Below are 17,944 nucleotides of genomic sequence, written 5' to 3' on the forward strand. Positions count from 1 at the left end.
TATCCTGCAAATGAATATTCTAAGTCCTCAAAAGTAACAAGCTGTTCTTATTAAGTCCTCAAATATAAATAAAGCAGCTTCATTCTTAAAGAACAGTACCTTCCAAGGAGCACATAGATAATGCTTTGACGCAAGAACAAAGAATAAAAGTTCTAGCTTTACGTATGAGCTAATCTAAAAACTAAATGCTAATCACATGCTATTAGAAGACAGGTTGGCAAGCAGTGACAGTATTGTTATTGCATCAATAGTCCCAAATGCATAAACCAGAATAAAGAAAGAGTTGTGTGCTCAAGCATGTGTATGCGCACACTTTCCCCCAGCCCAGCTTGTTTTATGATTCTCTGATATAAATTAACAATACGTATTGCCATAGATAGGAATTAATGAGTTTTCAGTATTGTGCAATTAACTTTAATTGGGAAAATTATATATTCCTGTTTTGGTAGCCAACTGGAAAGATGAATATGCATGCTTTTCATAAGTAAGAGCAAATACATTGGTTTTGGTACAGAGATATGAATTAACTTTGAATCACTCTTTTAAAAATTGCATATAATTAATTAGCATGCTACACAAAACAGAGTATACAAGACTTTATTTTTCTACCCTCTATGCAGCCAAATAGGTATTCCTAAGAACACTAAGAGCTACAACCACTAGACCAAGAAAGCCAACAAGTATAAAACACTTGTGACAAAAAGTACTTGCTGAATGAGCTATTGACCAAAGGTTTAGGAAGCTGTTGTATCATATGCAAGTCCCTTAAAACATGTATTTATTCCATATATTTTCCTATAGTGCCTTCAAGACTATATAGGCTTCTCAAGCCAGCTTACATTAACATAGACCTGTGTAAAATGTTACCAGTCTTACAGCATTGTCTTTATCCCAAACTTTTAAAGGCGGGCAAAGTTACCATTTTTTTACAACTTACAAACTCTTTAACACATGCAATTCACAAGCTTTATTTCAGCCTTTCAAAATGCATGCAGACAGTTTCGCCCCTCAACACTACCAGCCTAGAACAACAACATGGTTTGCTAGAAGCCTCCAATATCCAAAATTCATGAAAGTCCTCCCCCAAAAAAATCATATACTTAGGTCCAAACAGCATAATGCTAAGGTAGAATTTACTTATAATAATCCAAATCTGCAATTTCAAGCAGGTATCTTGCCTAGCTCTAACCTGGGACCAGACAAGGAGTCCTCAGAGGATGAAACAGTTACCGCAGAGGTCAAGGACTTTGAGGAGCAAGCAGGGAACCCATGCTGAGGATCCCCTTCAAGAGCCCTCCAGGGAGAGGTAGAACCCTTGGAGCTGTCAGAGGAGCAGGTAGAGCCACCCTGTCCCCAAGGTCAATGCTAAAGAGCAACAACATAGCATGCATCGATGGATCCAGAGTAGTTGCACAGCTCATGAGTAAGAGATCACCTGTTGAGTAAGGAATCTGAAACATTTTCACTACCAGCAGCTGGGTCAAGGGATGGTCTAGAAGGCCAGAGTATAAGGTATCCTTCTTGAACTTTCAGTTGGTGGAAACCATACCAGTTTCTGGCCCCTGGTGCTAGGGCCTCCTCCTCCTTGCTGTGCTGTATCTAACCTGAACTTCCTAGGTCACATTGACTAACCTCTGCTTCCTGACCTTGTCTATGGATCACATTTTGGACCTAGAATGTTTATCTGTGCTTTATTTTTGTTTATTTGGAGTGTGTTGCATCTGTAAACCTTCCGCAGCTGGAGAGTATTTTTCTAAGAGGGTTATATATCTGAAGACTGAGAACTTAGCTCTAGGCACCTACTAGAGTTTGATAATAGCAAGATTGCAGGGGACAGTGCTGCTCAAGTGTCTGTTCAAGCAGCACAAGTAATATACTGTGAGGAAGTCGCACCTCTTTAATGAGGTACCAACTTGCTCGTAACACAATCCAGAAATAGAACTGTAACTGGATTATCACCGAAGATGAGGTGCAGACTGTACCACATGTTCCGTAAATGTCCCGGGATAAATTCTAGGGCAGAACCTCTATGGACATCTGAACATATTCTCAACTCTTGTTGCGATGCTGTTTATATTTCTGTTTCTTTTAAAATGGAAACTGCAAATCAGGTTATTAAAGTATAGGTGCAGAACTGGCCAAAATTAACAAAATGAATTTCAACAGGGACAGGCAGGAAGAACCAGCTGCACAAATATAAGATGGAGGACAGCTGGCCTGCCAGTAGTAGGTGTGAAAAGGATCTAGGGGCCTTAGTAGACTACAAGCTGAACATGAGTGTGATAGTGTGATGCAGCAGCAACAAAAAAAAGCTAACGCTATTCTAAGTTGCATCAACAGAAGTACAGTGTTCAAATCAGGGAAGTCCCAGTCTCAGTCTATTTGGCTTTGGTCAGACCACACATGGAGTACTGCATCCAGTTCTGGGCACCACAATCTAAGAAGTATATTGACATGCTAGAATGTGTGCAAAGGAAGGAGACCAAGATGATAAAGGTCTAGAAACCAAGTCTTATGAGGAGCAGTTGAGGAAATTTGGTATGCTTAGCCTAGTACAGAGGGGACAGAGAAGATATGAAAGCCAACTTCAAATATCTTAAGAGCTATCACATGGAGAATGGAGCGAGCTTATTTTCTCCTGCTCCGGAGGCTAGGACTTAAACCAATGAATTCAAGTTACAAGAAACATCCGACTAAACATCAGGAAGCCCTTTCTGACAGTAAGAGCTGTTTGGCAGTGGAACAGACTCCCATAAGAGGTGGTGGACTCTCCTTTCTTGGAAGTTTTTAAACAGAGGTTGGATGGCCATCTGTCATGTATGATCTAGTTGAGATTCCTGCATTGCAGGGGTTTGGACCAGGTGAGCCTCAGAGTCCCTTCCAACTCTAAATTTTACCATTTGATGATTTTATGATTCTAAGAACAAATGCACAGATATATCCACTTCAATTTTACTAAAATAAGTAAACCGCTGCAGGGGCAACAGTACTAACTAGTCTCAGATATTTTCTAAGCAGCTAAGGATATTTGAATAAAGAAGCAACATTGCCGCATAGCATTGGTATCAACCCAGAAGTGTTTTCTGACATTTGGAGTGAATTTTCTTGGAGTGAATTTCAGAAACAGCAGGAAGAAGGCTTCAGGCAAAACCTTATCTCAACTTTTCTCTATTAATACCCACAAAGTCAGTATAATCTGCATATGCTGTATCTGGCAGGCATTCTATGCCCTGTTGCACATAGTTAAAAGTAAGCCAAAGTGCCAATTCTCAATTTTACTCAGTAGGAATGCAAGCATAATGTATGTGCCCTGTCTTTCTTTCCATCTCCAGCAGTTTCCAGGACTGAGCTTTGAAGTTGCTCTAACAGATTTGGCACCTCCAGTATGGAAGTAAGCATTCAAAACAGCATTCTCCCATATATGCCCATTGTTATTAAGAATAGAAAACAAGTGAAATTATTCAGACTTTAGGACTGGGAAGAAATTACTCTATTTACATGAAAGGTCTCTTTAAACATTCATCAAATGCAAACTATGAATGTTAAGATCACGACCCTACTTTTAATTACAGCCATGAGGTAAGAGTTACATTCCTCCTGAAGCCAACTAACTGTCAGCAAGTCCCAAATGGCTGCTCAGATGCAATTTTCAGCCACTTCTTCACATTAGGCCAGAGGTGAAGAATCTCTAAGCCAGCACACTTCTGTCCAGAACCTTTTGGCCAAGCCACACCCAACTGCCCTTCAACCGATGCTGTGCATGATGTCAGGTGTGAGGCTGATTAAGATATGGCCAGGCCAAAAGGGGTTTTGCAAGCACCCCCAAAGCCCCTTGCACAGTACTTTGCAAGCCCTGGCAATCAGCTGCTCATCACAGTTTGTAAAATGGGATGCCATTGCCTACACAGTTTGACTTTCAAGCATGTAGGCAAAACTGGGTAATCCAACATCATCGTCATGTTATGTGAGTTACAGGTGGGCAGTCCTGAGGGGAAGGAGGATCTGTGTATGTAGAAGATAAAGATCAGGCCTGCTGGCCAGGTCCAGTTCGCCTTCCTGATGCTAGGCCTCCATATGTACCCCACACCATGTTCCTTGCTGGCCCCAATCTACAACGTCCTCCAGTACTGTTGCCTGGCTGGAATATAACCACAGGGGTAGATTTTAGTAATATGGCACCCTGAATGAGGATATTTGGCACACGCACACACACCGCCTATATATTTCTTATTTTCATAATAATTCATTTTTATTTTTATTTTGCAAGGCGTGAGGAAATGTTGCAGAAATCTCTGGCTTTTGTAGGGGTGGGTTGCAGCCCATTGTACACATCACTCATCACTTGGTCCCCAGAAGGTTGCTCACTAGGAAATGCAGCATTTGGTCCAAAAAATGGTCCCCCAGCCTACGTTAATAAAAACAGTAACCTCAAGAATTGCATCAACAACAGCAAAACATCAGCCATATATGCGTGACGATAACTCATCACAATTAAACAAATGCCTGCGGGAAAGTGTATGGTTTTAATCTGTCGTAACCCTGCTTGATTTTTTAATGCACAATATATTACAACAAACTATGTTAACATGAGAAATGTGGTTATTGCAACTAAGAATACTCCGCCCTTCAATTCAATAATGCCTGAGGCATTTTGAAATAAATATATAACACACTAGAAAATACCAAACTACTGAATAATCAGAGTAAAAGCAAGAGTAAAATCAAATGAGTGGACTCTTTATAAAGTTTGTGAAAATAAAAAGGTCCCTTTCCACTAAAATGTATTAGGAAATATACACAATCTCATCCTTAGACATGAAAATGAGCAAATTTAAAGATATATTGATTCAAATTTGTCAGGACCATCTTGAGCCCAATAAAGGTTTGTGGAGGCTGGATCTGACCCAGCTACTACTTCTCTACAGGTACAGATAAAAAGATAGAAGATACAATGGGGGGAAATTCTGTCACTACTCTTGAGTTATTTGAATAAAGAGTGAAACAAAATATATAATGTACGTATCTGATCAAACAGTACTGGAACAGCCACCTGACCGGCAATTGTCTATTATTCACAAACAGGTATAACAGCTGAAATGCTTTAATTATGCTACTGCCATTATTATTTTGTTGTTGTTGTTCTTCCCTAAAGTACAGACCATTTTGTCTGCTCCCTCTACCAAAGGAAACTAGCATTTTTCACAATAGAATTTCAATTTTTTTAAAAAAAATAAATTTATTAACCGACCAATCAAATCAAATCAAATCACATAAATTCCGAATTACAAAGCCGAATCTTAAATTTTTGTTTAGGGGACCCATATTTCAAGTTCCGAAGAGGGATTCTGATCATCTTCTTGCTACTGCGTTAATATCCAAATCAGTCCAAATAAAGTTCATAATTCTATCCAGTCTTATCTTGCTGTTTCCACATCTCCTCTTGTTCGTATATTTTTTCTTTTTTTCTTTATGATCTCTTCTGATAATCTCCTTAAGCAGATAAACACCAATTATATCCTGTGTGGATTTTTCCGTTCGTCCAATCCTCATATCGAGATGGTTTCCATATATCATCACTTTCATAAATAACATCGCTCTTTCCATCATTAATCTCAGGATCTGTCGTTCTTAAGTCCCACTGAGGAGTCTCACCCACAATATAAAAACAGCTCTTTTCCTCCTCCCAGACTCAAGTCCTCCGACAGAGCTTACCAATATGGCAACGGTATTTTTAACTGTGTCATTCCAAAACTCTTAAAACTTTCCATGCTCTTCTTAAAACATGCTTTGGTTAGAAAATTCATCTCCACACAGTCTTAAGTCATTAAAACGGCATTTCTGACTTGTGGGGGGGGGGGATTCTTGTTTAATCACATAGAAAAGAGAAAGGAAAGTTTTTTCCCCCTCCCCCATCCAGTCCCTTTGCCATACCGAGTCTTGGCATATCTTCCCATGATTGATTCTTGTTCCTCCGACTCGTCTTGTTTATCAGAGAACTCTTCAGTTAGCAGTCTTTACTCCCCCTCCTTCCTTGAAATATGTGCATTCCCTTCTTCCTAATTGTTCCTTTTGAAGTTCTTGCAGCTAGCGGCACGGATCAGAGACAGCGTGCAGGAGCACCGAGATCCACAGGAGGGCATTCTGCCTAGTGCCCCCATCCCCACAAATTCGGGGGTGGTATGGGGCACAGCAGGCAAGGGCAGCCCCCCCCATAACCTTGGGGGGTAGGGAGGCTATTTACTCCCATCACAGACTCCTAATTACCTCCTGTGGGTCGGAGAGATGTTATTGTCAGACATCTTCCGATGCGCCCCTAGTGGCCCCTCCGAATTTCAAAATTTATTCCACCCGTGTTAACAGAAAATGGCATATGACTAAATGGTCAGCTTTTTATGCAACTGCTTGGAAGATCCTGCCCCCATTGTTAGAAACTCATGATATATAAGCTAGGTGACAAATGGCTCCTTCAACCAGGGTTAAAGTTGCCAAAACAAAATGCCAGTTGCCATTTTGGGACCAGGCAGCTCAAAAGTCGTATTTTTCAATACAACTTTTTGGTTCCTGAAATTCATTCTGATTGTGCAGATAAAATCTAACAGACAAAATTCTACAGGCTGTGTTTCTAGTGTCCAAAATCAGGCAAGATCCAAGGATCCCCAGGCATGCACCCCGAGATGGTGGAGATGCCAGGTGTCATCCTGGCACCTTCACTTAGTTACAAGTGGCTGATAACCAGGTGCAAAATGCCCCCGGCGCCTGGCAAATTTCAAACGTTATGACTTAAGCAGCCTGCTCAAGGGATCTGACCTTTCCAAAAGTTTCTTAACTGGAATGGAAAACAAAAATCTCCTCACTCTAGACTAGGGTTTCTCACCTGTGACCCTGCAGCACAGTTGATGGTGAGGGATGCCAAGGGCTGAAGTCCAACAACATCTGTGGAACCACAGGTTGGGCATTCATGTTCTATACCTAGCAACTTCCAGAATTTAATACAAATGTAGACAGTCATTTTCTTCCTCAGAGCAACATGCAGAGATAAGTGGGAAGCAGGCCACATGCAGGTGGTTTAACCAGAATTGACAGTGAGAATGGCCATTCACATGCACCACTATGTAAAATCATGTTCCCTACAGCCTTCCCAATAGCGATTCTGATGGGAGTACAGAGTGCAGCAACAGTCTATATGTGCATCACTGTGTACAAGGATCATGAAACAGGTTATTAGTATTTGTTTGGGAAACACAAACGGTAGAGAAAATTTAGAAGGATAGCCAGAGTTGAAAAACAGTTGAGAAACAGCAAAATACTTATCCTACAAGGCCAACAAGTATGTGCTTAGTCATTATGATCACATCCCAATATTAGCAGAAGAGATATATAATCTCAATAGACAAATACTGCAGTTAAAGCAAAATTCTGAAGATTAGTGTCTGCACCTGAATATAGCACAATACCCACATGAATTTTATTGCTTGTAAACACTGGTCCCAGTAACACACAAGTAATTTTTCCTTGTCAAGAACCAGCCTTCCATTTTGAAGCTGACTTGAGATATAATATCTAACAAATACTAAGCATTCATAGTTAAGAAAAAAGAAATGTACAATTACAGATTTACTTGGTCATAAGGCAATATGGTCCACCATTGAAGCATCCAGACAAATATCAAGACAGGTTCAAGAGATGTGGGAGATCCCCTACTTGATTTTTTTTATTTGCTGGATATCACGAAATATTCAACTGACAGGGTTATACCTTTGTAGGAGTAAACCTTAAGCCACAGGCCTGTACTGTGCACCCCTGCCTTGAAGGACCACATCTCCCAATATAAACTGACCCGGACCCTGCACTCATTATTTGAGGTCCTCCTTCATGTGCCTCTTCCACAAGAGGTTCAAAGCGTGGCAACACAAGAATTGGCCTTTTCTGTGTAGGCTCTCCATTTGTGAAATGGTCTTCCCAGGAATGCTTGTCTGATGCGTTACATAGCTTTAGGTGCCAGGCAAAACCATTCCTCTTCTCCCAGGCCTTTGTTTAATTAGCCAACCTATGGCCTTTTAAACTGGGAGTTGGGGGAGATTGTTTTGTTTATCATGTTATGTATTTTTATACTGTAAACCACCCTGTCAGGGATGGCTGGAGTCGTAGTCCAGCAACATCCAGAGGGTTATAAATTTCTTCAAGGAAAAGCAGTACAAATAAAGTTGTTGTGTAAACTGGCAAGAGAACACAATAGCTGCTTTTATAAATAGTTCTGCAAAGTTTTAAACATGTATTGGAAAACAAACTATGCACAGAAACTGCTTCCAGCAAGAAATGCAATCTATCTTATACTAAAGAGTTTATAGTAAAAAAAGTTTTATTATAAGTAGTTTTTTATAATAATAATAATAATAATAATAATAATAATAATATCCATATATTGTTTCAATGGTTGGTTTGCTTTACTTTTATTCCATCTTTCGTTGTATTAACATGTTGTATTAACATGCTGTTCAATAGGCTGCTCACTGCTTTGGAGGCCTAGGAGGCCTAAAAAAGCAATATATAAATATATCATATCATTAAACCTAACAACAGCAAGGATATTCTTGCCATAAAGTTGTGATTTCATGCAAAGCTATGATTAGCCTAACATGGTAATAGCCACAAGAAAGAGATAAAACTAGAAACCGTCAACTGAGGAGGGGCGACTAACGGGTTCAGGGATTTGCTTCCACATGACAGCAGACTGGTACATAAGCAACAAAGGTTTGATAAAAAGGTAGGGTGAGCTGAAGATTTAAAAATCTAATCTAAAATTTGGCAAAGGATAAAGAAGTCTGATGCACTTTAGAACAAAGCTAGTAAGATTTTTGAGAAATTCATATCTGGTGCTGCTTTCCATAGTCTCAGCACCAGAATTGCAGAGTCAAGTGAGATTTTGATACAGAACCACATACGGCACATATTCTGTATTAAACACTAATACTTGCAACTTTGGAGGTTTTTTAAAAAGTCAAACTTCAAACTCTCAAAGGATTCAGATGTTCAATATACTAGATTTTAAAAACATGAGACCAGTCTAGTTTTGTTACCACTTGACCTCCTAGTATGTCAATATAACATGTGAGGGGAGTTCCTTTGTAGAACATAGCTTCACACACATTCATCCCATGCATATTTTAAGGTACTGGATGCATGTTGAGCAACTCCGTTAGCCATATAAAAATGGAACTTGACAAGAGCTCCAGGGGTTGAAAGATAACTGCCTCTCCACCTGTCTGGAGCATGTAATATTTAAGTCACAGCATTTCTTCTTGTAAGTACTTTCCCCATCCTCAAACTGACATCAGATTGGCAGAAATAATCAGATGCTGCAAGGCTGACAGCTGACTGAAGTTGTACACCCTTGCACATCAGAAGCAAGAACACTACCCCAGGGCAAGCAAAGACTAGCAACAATGCCAGGCCAGCAACAGATTTACACAGCTGGATACCTACACAGATCACTCCACTCTCTAATTATTGCCTTACCTTTTGTTTTAGAGACAGTAAAATATTCAGTAAACTGAAGAAAACCAAATCATACTTATTGTGCATAAAGCACTTAGCAGTCACATTTGTTCCATAGGATGAGAAACAGCGAAATATGGTAAAACACTTTTTATGAGACCTAAAAGCCTAGCAATCAGCAACTGACAGCCTTGGGCCAAAACTAGTCCCAAATGCTAATACAGTGGTACCTCAGGTTATGAACTTAATTCATTCTGGAGGTCTGTTATTAACCCAAAACTGTTCTTAACCTGAGGTGTGCTTTCGTTAACGGGGCCTCCCACTGCTGCCGCACCATCGCCACGCGATTTCCATTCTCATCCTGGGGCAAAGTTCTCAACCCAAGGTATTATTTCTGGGTTAGAAGAGTTTGTAACCCCAAGCGCTTGTAACCTGAAGTACCACTGTACTGAGGAAGAAGGGGAATGGAGGAAGCAGCTGTTATAACAGAGCTTTCTGGCAGGATCTTAAGAGGAAAGGCTGGTGCCTCCTTAAAGTCTCCTTCCAGCAAAACTAGCTGATGACTAAGGAATGAGTTGTTTGAAATATTGCTGCCTTTCTAGGTACATACTGTTCTGAGCAGACCTAATTGTTTCACATAACAGAGCAGGTTAAATTAGGGTGTCACAATAATTCAGTCAGGGATGCATAACAATACAAGCACCTGTTCATTGTTAAAGGATGAGCTCAACTGAGGTGCGTACAGTAGGGCCTCCTTGACTGGCCCTACACCGGCTCGCAATTCAACCCTCCTCAATCTATTAAGGCATCTTCATTTCCTCAAGGACTCAAAGTTAGGGGGGAAGAGTCTGGAAGTAGCTGGCAGATGTTATGGCTGCAAATGTGCTTCAGTTCCTGCAATGGACCCATCTGGATTGTATCCCAACCCACAAGCCTTAGGAAGAAGAAGAAGAAAATTATACTCTTCATGTCACTTGCATTTGGCTGTTTCAATTCCCCCCCCCTGCTGCTATATTCCCCTGCTCCCCAATATGAGCCTATTTTGACTTTCTTAAGGCTTAAGAGAGGGAGCGGATAGCAGGAAAGGAAGCTGCACTCTCTCCCTATCCTAGTTAGTCTCTCTTTTTGCATCCCGGATGGTGGTGGAGTAAATTGGTAAAGCTCACAAAACCATGAGGATTTTCTGAACATGCCTAGCCACCAAAAACTTCCCTCAATGAGGATTTTCTGAACATGCCTAGCCACCAAAAACTTCCCTCAATGTTTTCTGAATACTCTTAGGCTATACTCACCAAATCCCAACGGGATTGTGAGATAATCACAGTAGTGCTTGGCCATCCTGAGATTAAATTACTTTACAATAATTAAACCAGGCATGTGGAACTTGCAGCCCTCCATATGCTATTAAAACTCCAATCCCATCTGTGCCAAACAGGTATGAATGCAGCTGTAGTCCAACATCTGGAAGGCTACAGGTTCCAAATACCTGAAATAAACCTTTCAAAAATGAATAACTAATTGCTCAGAATACAGAAGCCTTCAGAGTCAAAACTTCCAGACAGAAAATGTGCAGCAAATGAAGATTTAATGACCTCAGAATTAGGCACTTCATTCTTAGTTTTGCTCTGATGTCAGAGAAGTCTTGCAGAGCTGGCCACAGTTAAGGTATAACGAAACAACTTTGTAATATCTATATTACATTTGCTTTCAAACTAAAGTTCCTTAACACAGTCTGTTTTAAAGTGTATGTTGTGGAATGCAGATTTTATAAGACTGTGGCACTCAGTTCTAAGCGTTTAATACTAAACAGAAGTCTTATAGACCTATTAGCACATATTTATGAAAATACTAGCATGGCCTAAGAGAATCTGCTTAAACTCAAGGTGACCTGCTTAGCCAATAGGTTGAATTCATCATCTTGATTAACAGGGATGCTAATAATGCTAGCCAAAGTCAATGGTAAGGGTGTATATTATATTATGCAAACTATCAGCTTAAAAAAAGTCATAGATAAGAAGCTAGGATTCCAGTTTAGAATGCCAAGCCCAAAACAAAAAACACCCAAGTATTAGAAAAACTGTAGCAGACAATAGTAAAACTAATTGAATTTGATGAAATTTTATGCCAACCACCACCAATGGGCACAAAATCTTTGTCAAAGAAAGAGTATTCATAGAGAATAAGTTACATATCAAGGGGTCCAAAATGGTTGTCTGTGCTTCTAATAAAATCAAAAGGGGCAATCAGCGGGTTCCTGCCCCCACCTTCCCAGGAAATCCCTTACGAGAAACAGGGAGGGAGTGCTCAGATGCAATAACCAAGAACGCCTTCCTATCCACCTTCCTATTAGCACAGATGTATAAAAAGATCTGCATGCTCTAGATAGTTTGGTTGCTCTGAAGCACAGTGCACTAGGCACCTCTCCTCCAAGTAGCCAAATAATTGTTCAGTCAGTCTTTCCCACAGGAAAGCATTGTGGGGCATTTGCTAGTCCAAGCTATGGCAAGACATACTGGATAATGAACTCTCAGTTTTCCTCCCAGTCTTGGAGCTGAGAGAAGACAGGGACTGATGTCCAAACATTGGGATGATGAGGCTCCCCCTCCAACCTCTACAGCTTCCAACTTGGAAAGAAGACCGGTTACTTGTAATGCTCACACAAGGGTGGTAGGATACTCTCCGCGACTTTATGCTGGTTAGTAACAAATTTAATATACAGATAATTAAACCTTTATGAAACATATGGCATTACTCAGAATAGGAGAACTCTGAAATACTTCAAATGTACTGTTTCCAAAGAAAGGAAGAGAAGTTGAGCTATGGCAATTCTTGGTGGACAGCACCCACCGGAGTTCAGGAAAGCATTGTAAATTCAAAAGTAGATCTGCCAGAATCAGCTAATGAGTCAGATAACATTTCTTCTCAGTGAAAGGCTGCAGGCTTTCCAAGCAGTCTATTACTCCCTCTGCCTTGCAGCTTACTAACTGTACTTCTCCTGCTCATGCCAGAGCAACGGTTCAGAGGAGAAGGCAAACAGGCACATACAACACACGACCCAGATAATGTAGGAAATGGCCCACCAAATACAGTTGCTATCTGAAAGATGTATCATGGTCTGCCAAATAGATTCATAGCTAATGGAGGAGCAGCATTATATGGCCAGTAGTTTCATGTTAAAATGCTTTAGATTGCAAATGAGAATAGATAGATTTGTTATTATACTCTCCCTGAGGAACAGTTTATTTTTGCGAAAGGTGTGCACAGATTTAAGAATAACATGTTGCCATTTTCGGCAATCCTGGATTATTATTTCCTGTTGTATGCTAGAGCTGTTGCCTCTTTTTTGCTCTACATGAACTGAGCGAGATAATGTCCCAGCATGAACGAACAAACAATAAAGAGCTCCCATGACAACTTGGATTTGGAAATGTCTCAAGAAAGGCAGAAAATGCCCAGTCCACAGCAAAGCTGTGCTGAGCACCTTATTCAAGCCTTCTGCATACCTCCCCGCCCCCCAAACACTTATTTAGGATCCAAAAACCACAAAGGCCTATTGCTCTACTCCTTTTGGTGCAGCCAGCTGATCAATTTCAATATTCCACATTTAAGACTTATAATTCCCAGGTACCTCACTCTCTACCAGTCCACTGTCCCAACTGATAGGCTCACACCTGACTCATAATAAATTCTGAAATATCATCAGCTTTCCTGTGAATCTCCTTCCATTCCCCTCAGTACTAAGTCAATGCTGGCAAACTGGACATCAAAGCAGCCCAATCAGTGGTAAGGCAATCACATTCATAACCATTCTGATAATTGCTTCATACAAAGCAGCTACCCATATGGAATATGGTTCAGGTTTTGTGGGAAGTTTTGACATTTTGGAAGTAATGTAAGTTTTACCACTACCAGAACTTTCATCTGTCTATATTCTATAGTGATGTACTCTATAGTGCTTTGGAAAGTGTAAGAGAATAGGTATTTGCCCAATGAGTTTACAGTGTATAATTCAATACAGGAGAAAACACAGGTAAAGAGGAAAATGCAAGTACGAGTGAACAGAGGAGAATACATGTTTATTCCAGTTCCAGATACTATCCAATTCTACTACAGTTTCCCACTAATTAGCCAGATTTATTTTATGGTACCTATTTAATCTTACTCAAAGATTTATAATCTCTGAGATTAAAAATAAATAAATCTGTGGGTCATATAAAACCAGAACAAATCACCCTAATCTTAAGTGCTCCAAGAGGTCAACACGAACACTAAACACTAATATATATGCTTAATATTGATGAGCACTACTTATCAAAGAGGAACCATATATTCACCATTCTTCCTGAAACCATAACTTATATTGAGAAGTTACTATTTCAGTAGTGCAGTGAAATTTGTATTCTAAAACATTCCATAGAACTTTGATAAAAATAAGTAAAATCTTGCCCTATTATCAGTAACTGTTAGCAAGCCTGTGACTTCTCTACTCTTCTGCAACCTGTTAAAATGGGGGGGGGGGGCGGAGAGAGAGAGAAAAGAGACTAGCACCTTGTGTGAGAAAGAAGCTAATTTTGAAGGTAGTATAAATTCCTGTTATTCTCCAATTCTAAAACACTTTTAAGTTCAATTAGCCTAGGAGTAGGTAATGTTCAGTCCAGGAGATTAATATCAGTCAATATTGCTTAGGCCTCAATCCTAACCCTTCAGTATGAGTAAGCCTCTTTGACTTCAATGGGACTAACTTTTGGGTAGATTTGTGCTGTGAGTCTCTTAAACACAAAAGCTTGGCTTGATCAAACATTTTAAAATTAGAAACTAATTGTTCAGTGCTAGCATGGTTTCAGTTGCTCTTCATTTCCAATTTTTCAACCCTGATGTGGTTAGTAGCACACCGATCAAAAATGGAAAAAGAGTCTGCATGTTTGCAGAATTAAGACCACAGTTATTTGTATACACATGAAGGCAATAGATTTAAAGGGATTTTGTATATTTGCCTTGAGGCCAAGCTCTCTCTCTCCCTCCCACACACCTACCCCTCAGCAGCTTATACTTGTCAAGGTTTCAATGAACATTAATTGCAAAAGTAGTCCCCAGCGTGGCCTGAAACCAAACACACTGCAGTTCTGATAAATTGAAAGTGGCATATTAAGAAGCATTATATCATAGATCACTGAGTCTGACACTACTGGGGTCAGCATCCAAATTCAATTGTACCCCCAACAAAGGTGGGTCTGCAGCACCCACTCTCATTTATTTTGTTTAGAGTTCAGCTGCGCTTAAGAGACAGAGAAGGAAAGATTAAGAAAAGTGAGGTGACAAAAAGAGTAACAAGTAGGTGAGGGCGATGAAGAGAAAAAGAAGGGATATACTTAACAAAAATAATGCAAAGTGGTACCATGTTAGAAGCTGGAGTAAAGTCGTGTTCTGGCTCTGGAAAGATTTAGCCCTCAAATTACCACACCCTATTGTATTTAAGCCTAAATACATGTAACTGAAATAACTGCACATTATTCCTGTCAGCACCCCTGCTTCCACTCCCCTGCTTCTGCTGTTGTGACTTTTAGACTGCAAGCTCCTTGGGGCAGAAAGCAGTTTTCTTGTATCCTGTAAAGCAGGAGCGGTTGACCCATGCCCTCCCCAATGTTGCTGAACTACAATGACTGTAGCCAGCATGGCCAATGGTCAGAAATAATGCAAGCTGTAACAACTGGAGGACCAGAGGCAATCTGCCCCTGCCATAAAGCACCATGCACAACAACAGTGCACTTCAATAAATAATAGGAGTGATAGTTTATGGAGACTACTGAGGTAGATGATGATTACTTCCCCACAGGTTGATAATATTTGTGCAATTTAGTTAAGATAGCTGTTATGGTGCATTTGTAGATTGAAGGCTCTCTTCGTATAGCATTCTTTGCAAAAACTAACAAGCATGCCCTGTGTATAATGAAATACACTCCAAAGCGTCCAGCAGCCTTTTAGTCTTTTGAGCAGCAGCAGCGGTTTTAGGATTAATCGGAGGCGGCATGGGAAACTTTGAAAAGAAAAGCACAGCCTTTCACTTCCCGGCTTCCTTACCAAATTGTGGGGGAAAGGAGGGAAACACTCGTACTGTGAGCAATAACGCTGGTCCTCCTGTCTCTTCAGTGGGTCGGAAATAACGGATTAAATCTTAATGCGTGAAGTCAGAAACTTCAAAAAAAAATAAAGAAAACATAGAAGACCGCGCAGGGGATGGAAAGAGAAAAGGGACAGCTGAGTGTATGCAAGCGATAAACCCCTACGAAGAAGAAGAAGAAGAGGGGGGCTGTTGTCTACTGAAGAGATCTTTAACTCCCTCGCCAGCCGCTACCAAAAAGGGATTATTATTTCCCAAGGGAAACCGCTTTTCTTTGCCCGATGATGCAGCAGACGCTCTCTCCTCCTGGTCCAGACACAATATCTTTAAAAGCATCTCCCGAAACAACCAGAACCACCAGACAGGACAGGAGGAGGAAATGGAGCAGCAACATGGGCAAAACAAATAAACAAACACGCCTTGAATCTCCGAGGAAGCTGCCAGCTCTTTGGCGGCCTCCGAGCGGGTCGCCCCTCTTTTCGCCCAGACCCGATCCTGACGTGCCCACTGACGGCGGCAGCGCCCAAGTTGGGCTCCAGCCAGCCACCTCCGGACGGGCACCGTCCAGGGAAGGCACCGCGGGGCGGGAAGAGGAAGGGGAAAAAGTTGCTCAACAGCAAAACAAGAAGCTGCAGCTACAGCAGCGGGAGCAGCAGCAGCAACCGCCGAGATCCCTCCCTCTCTGCCGGGGAAAAGCAGGCGAGGAAAAGCACACGCAGCAGCGCGCACGCCGCCGCCGAAAGCGGAGGGAAGGCGGGCAGAGGCAGGTGCCCAGCTGGGACCCCCACACACTCGGCGGGAGCCCAGGAGGGAAGAGGGGAAACGAAGTCGGCGGAGTTGCTGGCGAGCGGACAGCGCGGGGCGACCCCTCGCTGAGGAGAAATGTGCCCCGACGGGGGCGGCGGGAGCGTCCGCCCTGGCCAGGCGACGGAAACAACTTGCCTTCCTCCTCCTCCTCCCCGACGGCGAGGGAGGTCGAAGCCCCCTTTTTTCCCCCGTGCCCTTTCCCCCCACTCCACCCCGGCTACTCACCCGCGCTCCGAAGGCCGCTCGCCTCAAGTGTTGTCCGGCGACCACGGCTGAGGCTCTTTTTCCCCCCCTTCACCGACTCGCCCAAGCGGCCGCGGCTGCCTTGCTGACGCCGAGAGGAGCGAGAGGAGCCTCGGCCCGCCCCCCGTCCCTCCCCCGGAGCCCGCCAGGCCCGCCCTCGCGCCCTCCCACAGCCCGCGCGCGAAGCTCCGCCTCACGAAGGAGAAAAAAAAACCACCCCAAAACGCGAGGCGGCCCAGGCGCCGCGAGCGGAGGAAGCTTTTGTTTTGCTCAGGCGCGCCAGGCTTGGAAGCCTGACAGGAAAAAAGCCCCCGTGGGCGGCAGAAAGGCGGCGAGCTCCGAGGAGGCCTTTTCCCCCTCCTTTTATTTTATTTTTTTGCGGTGGAGGGAGATAAGTGCACACAGTAGGGCAAAGGCTGCGGCGTCGGCGTGCGCTGAGTGTCCCTGATCTTCCCAAGGATGAGGATAAGGAGGGGGAAGAAGACCGGCCTTTGTTATTATTAAGAAGGAACTGCTCCGTATAGCCTAGGGCCTCTTTTCAAATCCGCCACACACACCCCATGACAAAAATGCACCCCCCCACACACACACACTGACAGAATTCCCTACATAGAAAGTGAGGGTGTATAGCATGGTGGCCTCGTGTAAAACTGCGTGACAGTTCCAAATCGTGGCTTCTCGCACTGTGTAACCAACTGGTGTGCTTGGCTGGGTCGTGCTAATATTGCTGCTTCCTTTTTTCCAGGTAGATTCTTACCTTGCAGGAATGTTGCCAAGTTTCAGGTGGTCCTTGGCCCTTTGCCACATCGCCAGGTGTAATGTCGGCATTGGTAAACCTGGCCCAAATTGCAAATGGAGGAGAGCTGGGTTGGTTAGAGCGGCGCCAACGCCAAGGTTGCAGGTTCGATCCTCGTTAGGAACAGCTGCCCGTTCCTGTGTTGCAAGGGTGATGCCCAGGCTCGCTTCCAACTCTATGGTTCTATGAAAATCCCTCTTCTGAAGCTAGTATTTTCTTGTGGGAGTGCACTTCTGCATGCTGGAGCTCTGTTAAGAGGTGTTTGCACTCCTATGTAGTTGGCCCCGATTATTATTATCAGATGTGTAAAGGTGAGCTGAGCCTCCACAGCCTCATCATTTCGTAAATATCTCTGTAGTAGCTGATGCCAGTGATAATGGCCTGGTTTTTCTTAAGGCATCTCAAAACTGTGCTGTGCATTCTCTCAGTCAACATTCTCTCAGTCTTACCAGAAGATGCTCCTTATATTCATAGAATCATATTAC

The 17,944-nt window shown here is 42.4% G+C and overlaps 1 protein-coding gene across 5 annotated transcripts in view; it reads right to left on the reverse strand.

Moving 5' to 3' along the window:
- The window catches only part of PAM (peptidylglycine alpha-amidating monooxygenase), a 121,050-nt gene extending 104,267 nt beyond the window's left edge, over positions 1-16,783 (reverse strand). For all 5 annotated transcript variants that reach the window (XM_028749435.2, XM_028749434.2, XM_028749431.2 and 2 more), the window contains exon 1: positions 16,646-16,783. The gene's annotated coding sequence lies outside the window, so the exon portion shown is untranslated. The remainder of the gene's footprint in view (positions 1-16,645) is intronic.
- Positions 16,784-17,944: the final 1,161 nt, after the last annotated feature.

Source organism: Podarcis muralis, chromosome 11, assembly GCF_964188315.1.
Source record: "Podarcis muralis chromosome 11, rPodMur119.hap1.1, whole genome shotgun sequence".
Classification (NCBI taxonomy): Eukaryota; Metazoa; Chordata; class Lepidosauria; order Squamata; family Lacertidae; genus Podarcis; species Podarcis muralis.